The following is a 9,059-nucleotide window of genomic DNA, read 5'->3' as shown; positions in this document are numbered from 1 at the left end:
TTTTAGTGATGTCCTCCATCTCTTCCTTAAACATAAACTGCTTCCCTTTCCATAGATCTTACAGGTAAACTAGTCTTTGATCTTCTAATTTCAAAGCACACTTTCCAAAATATGTTTTATGTTATTTTTTCTTTTTCTCATGTTTTTCCTTTAATTCTGATTATTCTTTCTTAACTCAGCTAATATGGGCATATGTTAAACATGACTGTACATGTATAACCAATATCAGATTTCTCAATACCTTTGAAAGGGGAAAGGGAATGGAGGGAGGTAGAAAAAAATGGAATTCAGAAGGTAACATAAAGATGTAAATTGAAAACTACCTTTACATGATATTAAATAATTAAAAGAAAACAGTATTTTCTAAAAAAAATATATGCACAGAAATATATATATATATATATATATATATTTCAATTTTATTTTTTAATTTATTTTATTTTTAACTAATAGTTTCTCATTTTTCCTTTCCTTTATTAAGATAAAAAAGAAGAAAATAAGTAAAACTTCTATATCAACTCTGTAGAGTTGACCTTTACAAGATTTATTTCTCTCACATATTTTCCAGAGATACAATAACCCTTGAAGAAGTTCCTATATTATTCATGATGACAAGAATAGAAACTAATTATGTCCAAGTCTAATAAAAAGAAGTTCTGTAAATTTTTTTAGGTTGCAAAAATTTAGCAATGCTGTACTCTTTCTCCACTGAATATAGTCTCTGAGACCAACTGAAGCAATCGATTATATAGAATGTGAAGATTAGTTTTGAGGTGAGAAATTTTATTTTATTTAACCATCCATCATTTCTGTTCTTTATCCTCCTTTGGGGAAGGATTTGTAGTTACATATTTTCCAAAAGAGACAAAAAATAAAAAAAAAAATTTCCAGAACTATCAATGACCTCTCTAAATCCATTCTGTTGCTTTTCAGGGATTTTCCTTCCTTATAAAGAAAATCAGAGAGGAGATTCTGTGTGTATTTATGCAAGCCTTCCAATATTTTAGGACCAAAAAAGTATCCATTTGACTACCTCATCTCTACTTTGACAAAAATCATATTTATTATTTAGAATATTTTGAATAATTTATTGGGTTTTAGTTTATTAACCTAGGTTGTTAAGTTTGTTTCATTGGGAAATAAGTGTTGCTACAAATAGCTTTATAATGAATTTTGCACTTTTTAAAGATTTCAGTTTCTAAGAGATATGATAGAGAAAATTCTGAATTAAACATGAAGTCCTAAAAGTTTTATTTTTTGGCATATCTAATCTATGTTCATAGAACTTTATCAATATATGGTACTAATGACAAAGCAAGAGAATCATTTTAGAGATGATATAATTTTGAGACCTTCCAGAAAATTTGAGCTGCTTTTTTTGCAAATAGTCTATTCTCTTTTGTGAATACATAATGTTACATCATACATTCTGGGGAAATAAATCCATGAAGTATATCACACCTGTTTCTTACAATCTGTCAAAAGAGTTGTCATTCCAAGTGCATTTCAAGGTGTTGAGTTTAATCTAGAAACAGCTAGGTTACCTATGAAATCATTAATCTCTCTATGCAACTCTGAAACCTTTGCCAACAGTTCCAGGCTTAAGTTACTGAAACAGGAGGCAGAACATTTGCTATATGAGGGCATTGGAATTCCCCCTTTTTTGATTCAGCAGTTATCTTTTTTATGTTTAATGAACTGGTCTGAGGAGTCTAGAATGCCAAGGAATATGACTCTGCTTCATTTTTGATACCTTGATTATACATTTTGTTTTGCTCTTTAAAATTAAAACAAAAATTTTTATTGATGTCTTTTATTGCTGCATCATAGTCATTTCAGGCAATATTCTCCTCATATCCCCAACTCTGGAAATCAAAGCCATCCTTCCAATAAATAAAAATTTTAAGCATAACCAATAATAGATTTACTATTTCTGATAGGGTTTGCAATATTCTGCAACTGTACTCCTTTACTTCCTTTGCAAAAAATAGAGGAGATTAATATTTATCCTCTAAGATTAGAGTTGGTCATTATAATTATGTAGCATATGGCTTTAATGTTTCAGTATTTTACTTTTTAATTTATATCATGATTTTCCTGGTGCCACTTAGTTTAATCTATATCAATTTATCTTTTCTTTGCATTTCTTCTATTCATCAGTTTTGTTTCACAATAAATCTATTTTATTCATATATCATAATTTTATTCTTATTTATGATTCTTTGATATCAAAAGATGTTGTGATAAAATATTTCAGTAATTATGGTATCTTTCCATCTTTGGAAATTCTTGTAATATAACATTTTAGTCAGTTACCTGTGTCAAAGGGGGGAGGGGTTATGAAAATGATCTCCCTTTCTAGCATAATTGAAAAATATGTTTCAGTGTCATTGAGACAATTCATAGTTCTACTCACAACATATTAGTTTGCTAGTATCAGCACAGTCCTTAAAAGTCTGGATTTTTCCAATTATTACTTTTCATGATAGAGAATTCCTTAACATCCATACATTAGTGATTAGTTTGGAGGAGAAATGAAAAGAGTATAGCAGAGGTGTGTTCTGATTATCCTTGAGAACACATTCTCATGGCAGTTTCACAACACAGGAAAAAAAAGCAAGTTCAGTGAAAGTTTTGATGCTATTAATAAAATAGATAGACATAGAGATGAATAATAAATTGCTTCTTTTAAATTTTGCTCACACTATTATAGAAACAAAGCAGATAATGATGATGAGGAAGGGGATGATAATGGTGGTGAAGATGGTTCTGTTTTGGGGAGGGAGGGATATAGGGGATAGAGTGAAAGCCTTGGAGAGAAGAAAACTTGAGTTACAACTTTGCCTAAAACATCTATTACTTGTGCTACATTCAATCTTTAAGACAAGTCACTTTGTCTTTTTAAATAATAGATTCATTATTTGTAAAATGGGCAAAAGAGTAACAATTAATTCATAGTTATGAGTATAAAATGAAGTTTGGAGAATATGATGAATATTTTGACTATATACTTATTGAACTAACTTGAAATTCATTCATTATGGTAGGTGGAACTGTGAGATATCAGTTTAGTGATTCACTCAACACAAATTCACATTTGCTCTGTGACATTTACTACCTATGTGACCTTGGATAATTAGTTAAATTCTATTTTCAATTGCATACCATCCCAGGATGAAATGTCTAAAAGAGAAATAATTTTTCTCCAAAACACTTCTTCAAAAATTTCTTATTAATATGAAGGGTACCATACTGTCTATCACTGAGGCTGCCAACAAATATCAAACTCTACTCTCTCACCCACCCAACATAACCCATCTTATATCTTTTCTTCCTCTGTATTCATTTTCTTATATCAACTCACACTGCTGTTACCTTGGTGCTTTGTCTCATCTCCTTAGGCTTGGACTATAATAATAGCCTGTAGATTATTGTTACTTGCATCAAATCTCTCCACACTTGAAAGCATTCTCCTCTCAGATGATAAATTTGACCAGATATGTATCAGTAGAACTGATCCTAAACTTAATAATGAGATCTGATTACTGCCCACCCCAGGTCAAACGTAAAATTTTCTAATGTTTAAATTTTTTCATTGCTTTCTTCCTCATCCAATTTTTCAAATAAAATAATTTGTCTCCTCCATATACAATCTAGAATTGCTGAACAATTTTCAGTTTCCCTGTCTTCCATCTCTGTGTTTGTACTGGTTCTTTCTCATGTTAAGAAAGATCTGTTGGGAACTTCTTGCCAAGATGGCAGAAAGAAGACAGGAACTGAGTTAAGGTCTCCTGGTTTCCCATCAAATATAACATGAAAGAAACCTCTTAATATAAATTCTATCTCCAAAACCCAGAAAGAGAAGCTAGGAGAACAACTACCAAAAGGTCTGTTTCAAGGGACCCTTTGTGAACTGGAAGCAGAGAGCAGAAGGCCTAGCACAGGGGCAGCCAGAACAGGGTGAAGTCAGAGGAGCAGCCTTAGCTGCAGAGGCTTTGCTGAGTGGAGGGTCTGAGGAGTGACTTTAATCGCCAAATCTCTGACTGGTCTAGTGAGACCCAGCTAAGCTAGAGGGTGAGTTCCAGCATAGAGAGTTACAGAGCTCGGCTGGAAATCAACTCCTGGACTAGGAGCCTGAGCACCATAATTTCAACAGAGTACTGTTACCAGAAAAAAAAAACACAGTAACCACCTCCCCACCTCTCAGGTTCAGTATAGGCAGCAGAACTAACTCAGGTAAAAAGGACCTTAACTACCTCCTGTAGGGTCCAGTTTAGTGTTAAAAGACAATTCAGACCATGCTGCTGAGGGCCTCAAACACTCCAGAGAAAGCAGGCAGCACACCTTACTGACCAGCCTTTGGAGTTACTAAACTAAGTGAACAAAGCCTCTTGGGTTTTCAAAAGCAAACCTATGAGAGCCAGCCTCTCCTCCAACACGAAATCTTAGGAAGATGAAGAAATGCCAACTAAAAGGGGGCCTCATTGAGAAATATTTAGAAGAAATAGATCCTAGCCCAGAGAGATGTAGAACTGCTGAGGAGAATATGAATTGGTCTTCAGCCCAAAAAGACTTAATTGAAGAAATTAGGAAGGAGTCTAAAAATCAATTGCAAAAATTGGGAAAAGAAACTAAAGAGAAAATTAACAACTTACAAGAGAAAATTAACATCTTGCAACAACAAACAACAACAAAACCCAAATCCTTAGAAGATACAATTGGACAAATACAAAATGAGAATAATTATCTCAAATCGTCAATTGCGAAATGAGAAAAAATAATTCTCTCAAATCCTCAATTGGGTAAACACAAAAAGGAAAAAAATCTCTCAAAACTGCATTTGGGCAGGGAAGGGGGCTTGGTGACACAGTAGATAGAGCACCTGCCCTGGAGTCAGGAGTTTCTGAGTACAAATCTGGCCTTAAACACTTAATAATTACCTACCTGTGTAGCCTTGGGCAAGCCACTTAAGCCATTGCCTCTCAAAAAACTAAAACAAAACAAAATAAACATAACAAATAAAAAAGCCAAAAACTACATTTGGGCTAATGGAAAACACCTTCAAGAGTAGAATTGACAACACCTCACACCCTATATCAAGATAAGATCAAAATGGATGCAAGATTTAACCATAAAAATATTATAAGCATACTAGAAGAGCAATGAGTAGTTTACCTGTCAGATCTATGGAAAGTGAAGCAGTTTATGACTAAGGAAGATAAGGAGAACATCAGTAAAAACAAACCAGATCATTTCAATTGCATTAAATTAAAAAAAAAAAACTTTTGCACACACCAAACCATTGTAATCAAGATCAAAATAAATTTAGTAAATTGAAAAACAATCTTTACAAGTAGTATTTCTGACAAAGGACTCATTTCTAAAATATATAGAAAACTGTGTCAAATTTTCAAAAAAAAAGCCATTTCTCAATTGACAAATGGTCAAAGGATATTCATAGGTAATTACAAATGCGGAGATCAAATCGATCAATAGTCATATGAAAAATTTTCTAAATCTTTACTTAGTAGAGAAATGCAAGTTAAAGCATCTTTAGGTACCACCTCACACCTCTCAGACTGGTCAATATGACCAGAAATGAAAATTATCATTGTTTGGAAGGGTTGTGGAAAATCTGGGACACTAATACATTGTTGGTGGAGCTCTGAACTCATCCAAAATTTCTGGCGAATAGTCTTTAACTATGCCCAAAGGACAACAAATATGGGCATACCCTTTGATCCAGCAATACCCCTTCTGGGCCTATACCCTGAAGAGATGATGAAAAAGGGTAAAAATACTAGTTGTCCAAAAATATTCATAGCACCCTTGTTTGTGGTGGCAAAGAATGGAAATCAAGTGAATGCCCTTCAATTGGGGAATGGCTTAGCAAACTGTGGTATATGTATGTCATGGAATACTATTGTACTATTAGAGACCAGGAGGGATGGGAATTCAGGGAAGCCTGGAGAGATTTGAATGAACTGATACTGAGTAAGATGAGAAGAACCAAAAAAACATTGTACATCCTAACAGCTACATGGGAGTGATGATCAATCTTGATGGACTTGCTCATTCCACCAGGGCAACAACCAGGAACAATTTGGGGCTGTTTTCAATGGAGAATACCTTCTGTATTCAATGAAACATCTAAGGAGTTTGAACAAAGACCAAGGACTATTACCATTAATTTAGGGAAAAAACTGATATTTTATTGTCTGATCCTACTATCTCTTTTACTTCCTGTTTCTTCCTTAAGGATATGATTTCCTTTCATCACTTTCAATTTGGATCAATGTATACCATGGAAGTAATGTAAAGACTGGCAAATTGCCTTCTGTGGGGATTAGGGGGAGGAAAGTAAGATTAGGGGGGAAATTTTAAAACTCAAAATAAATAAAATCTTTAAAATGGAAAAAAGAATAGAATTATCCAATTGGAAAAGGAATTGCTCAAGATAAATGAAAATTATTTTCTAAAAAAAGAATGCAGTCTGTGAAACCTAATGACTTCATGAGACAACAAGGTTCTGTTAAACAAAACCAAAAGATCAAAAAATATAATAAAATATAAACTAATTCATCAGCAAAACCACTGACCTCAAGAGAAGATCAAGGAGAAATAAACTAAGAATAATTGATCTTCCTGAAAACATTGAAGAGGGGGAAAAAAACAAACAAAAAAAAAAACCCTGGACTTAATATTACAGGATTTGGTGATGGAAAACTGGCCTGATATCATGGAAATAGAAGGTAAAATACTTATTGAAAGAATGCATTGATTCCATTCAGAAAGTTCTCTTAAGGGGCAGTTAGGTGGCATAGTGGATAAAGCACCTGCCTTGGAGTCAGGAGTACCTGAGTTCAAATCCGGTCTCAGACACTTAATAATTACCTAGATGTGTGGCCTTGGGCAAGCCACTTAACCCCATTGCCTTGCAAAAAAATAAAAAAAAAGTTCTCTTAAAATGAAAACACCAAGGAATATTGTGGTAAAATTCAAGAATTATCTGATAAAAGAGAAAAACCTGCAAGCAGCCAGAAAGAAACAAATTAAATATCAAGGAGCCACAGAAGGATTATGCATGACCTGGCTACATAAACATTAAGGGTTCGAAGGGCCTAGAATGAAATATTCCAAAGTGCAAGAGAGCTTGGAATGCAGCAAAAATCCACTATCTGGCAAAACTGAGCCTTCTCTTATGGGGGAAAAGATGGTTATATAATGAAAAGGGAGACTTCCAATATTCCCTGATGAAAAGACCAGAGCTAAATAGAAAATTTGGACATCAAACAGGAGATTCAAGAGACAAAAGAAAACATTTTAAAAAAGGGTAAAGAAAAAAAAAAAACTGTTCTCCAATAAGATGAAACTGGATATATCCTCATGTGGGAGGAAGATTCTCATAGCTCTTGAAAATTGTCTCTCTATTAGAAAGAATATACTTACCAAGAATTGAGTGACACTCATAACTTATCTGTGAAACTGTTATCTAATATGATGAAAATGGCTATATCCTACATGGGAGAAAAACTCTAATAACTCAAGAATTGTAACTCTATTAGAGAGAATATACTTAGCCAGAAGTGATGGACACTCATGACTTGTCTGTGACTGAGATGGAATGATTTTAAAACAATACCTCATTAAAAAGTGGAACAGTGAGGAGATGGGAGGAGGGAGGATATTGAATGGGATAAATCTCATTATATGAAGAGGTACAAAGTTCCTATTGCAGCAGAGGGGAAGATGGGAGGAGCTGACAATCACCTGACTGTTACTGTCATCAGATTTGGTTGAACGTTAACATGCATTTGACTCAGTCAAGTTAAGAAACTTATCTTACCTTCCAATTATTCAAAGAGGAAAAAGGGAAACTAACTGAATCAAGGGAAGGAAGAAATGATAAAAGAAAAGAAGAAAGAAAGGCGAGGGGGTTGGATATTGGAGGGTAACCACACTGACAGTGGTGCTATTCAGAAACAAAATAGTGGGGAATATGGATAAAGTGAAAAAAGTGAAAAAATACAAATGGAAGATAGCATGAAGGGCAATGAAGAGTAGATAATTATAACGATGAATGTGAATGGGTTGAACTCTGCCTTAAAATGTAAGCAAATAGCAGAGTTGATTAACAGCAGAATCCTACAATATGTTACTTACAAGAAACTCATTTAAAGCAGAGAGATACATATAGAGTCAAGGTAAAAGGTGGGATCAAAATACATATTGCTTCAGTTGAAGTGAAAAAAAGCAGGGGTATCAATCCTTATCTCAGAAAAAGTAAGGCAAAATAGCATTAAAAAAGATAAGGATGGAAACCATATTCTCCTAAGAGGTACTTTATACAATAAAGTAATTTCATTAGAAAATATGTATACACCCAATGGGAAAGCATCCAAATTCTTAGAGGAGATGTTGAAAGAGTCACAGGAAGACATAGACAGCAATTCTACTACTTAGAGATTTCAACCTCCTGCTCTCAGAATTAGATAAATTTAATCATACAATCTACAAGAAGGAAGTTAAGGAGGTAAATAGATTGTTGGAAAACCTAGATCTGATAGACTTATGGAGGAAATTGTATGGGGATAGAATATATATATATATATATATATATATATATATATATATATATTTTTTTTTTTTTCTGCAGTACATGGTACTTACACAAAAATTGTTCATGTACTAAGGCATAAAAACCTAATGATCATTTGCAGAAAGGCAGAAATTGTGAATATATCTTTCTCAGATCATAATGCAATAAAATCATATGCAATATTGGGCTAAGGAGATATGGACCCAGAACTAATTGGAAACTAAATAATGACATTTTAAAGAATGAGTGAATCAAGCAACAAATTATAGAAAGAATTAAGTCATCTTTAATAATGACAATAATGAAACCACATATCAGAACCTATGCAATACACTCATGGTCACTGTCATAAGCATTTGCTTATGTGAACACTTCTGGCCAAGATGGTGGAGAGAAGACAGGCACAGTTCTAAAGTCTCCTGATCTCTTACCCATCTATCACATGAAACAAACCTCTTAA

This window comes from Macrotis lagotis, chromosome 7, assembly GCF_037893015.1.
Source record: "Macrotis lagotis isolate mMagLag1 chromosome 7, bilby.v1.9.chrom.fasta, whole genome shotgun sequence".
Taxonomy (NCBI): domain Eukaryota; kingdom Metazoa; phylum Chordata; class Mammalia; order Peramelemorphia; family Peramelidae; genus Macrotis; species Macrotis lagotis.
The sequence above is the reverse complement of the archived record's forward strand: the minus strand, read 5'-3'. Positions refer to the sequence as shown.